Source organism: Aplysia californica, unplaced genomic scaffold (genome assembly GCF_000002075.1).
Source record: "Aplysia californica isolate F4 #8 unplaced genomic scaffold, AplCal3.0 scaffold00111, whole genome shotgun sequence".
Lineage (NCBI taxonomy): Eukaryota > Metazoa > Mollusca > Gastropoda > Aplysiida > Aplysiidae > Aplysia > Aplysia californica.
Window position 1 is genome coordinate 1,543,921 of NW_004797381.1, and position 1,493 is coordinate 1,545,413.

The window sequence follows — 1,493 nt, forward strand, 5'->3', positions numbered from 1 at the left end:
ATATATATTGTTACACACATCTTTTTGTTATTTGAAACAGAAGAAGCAAAGAATTTCTTTGGTTAAGAAAAAAAAGAACTAAAACAATTGTGTGGACTAATAGGGTATTTTATTTACAGAACTGACTTAACCAGAGAATGGAGGACATATCTGGAGGTTTGAATGGATAGGGAGAGGGAGAGGGAGGGGGAAGGGGTGGGGGCTGGAGAGGTACAACGGTAACAGACTGAGAATCTATAAAACAGAAGACAGAAGATGATGAAAATAGGGAACAGAAGACGGTTAAAACAAAACACATAATCCGAAGGACGTTGACGTTGAAAACAGACAGAGAGCGTTGAAGACAGAACAGATGACGGTGAAAACAGAAAACATGGGACGGTGAATTCATGAAAACAAAGAACAGAGGACAGTGAAAACAGAAGAGCGAACAGAAAAAACAGAGAAAACAGAGAAAACAGAGAAAACAGAGAAAACAGAGGACATAGAGGGGTGAAAACAGAGGCAGACGACGGTGAAAACAACAGAGAGCGGTGAAAAGAGAACGAACAACGTTGAAACCAGATCACAAAGACGGTGAAAAAAGAGAACAGAAGAGGGTGAAAACAGAGAACAGAGAACAGCGAAAACAGAAAAAACAGACGGTGAAAAGAGAACGAACGACGGTGAAAACAGATCACAAAGATGGTGAAAAACAGATCACAAAGACGGTGAAAACAGAGAGCAGAGATAAGTGAAAACAGAGAATTAAAGACAGTGAAAACAGAGTAGAAAGAACAGTGAAAGACGTTGAAAAGAGAACGAATGACGGTGAAAAAAGAGAACTGAGGACGGCGAAAACAGAGACCAGAGGAAGATAAAAAGAGAATCAGAGCTCGGTGAAAACAAAATTGAGAATGTTGAAAAAAACGGAACTCAAGACGGCGAAAGCAAAAGACAGAGGGTAGAGAATAGAGGAATTCCGACCATAAATAATAATTTACAAAAAAGAAATACGAACATACGAGCATGGCAATTCAATGTCATAACAATACAATCTAAAATCTAGCTATTTCCAGGTAAAATACTTTCGCAACACTCCTGGATTTGAAATCAACAGGATTCGTACTATAAATAGAACCACCAGCAGCAGCAAAAACGATAACAATGTATATAAAAGAAACAAAAACTTCATTGGGTTTAACAAGAACAAGGATTTAAAACATAACAAGGACTGAACAAACATAAACAAAACCGGTTAACACAGTAACGGAAACCATAACTGATGTTAAAGTGCAGACACAGAAGTATTAGCCTATGGCATGACACACACATATTCTACACACTCATACAAGTGAATACACACTCAAATATACACATACTTACTCACACTTATGCATGCACCCTACCCCTTTTCTCTTTTTTTCTCTCTTTCTCTCTTTCTCTCTCTCTCTCTCTCTTTCTCTCTCTCTCTCTCTCTTTCTCTCTCTCTCTCTCTCTTTCTCTCTATCTAT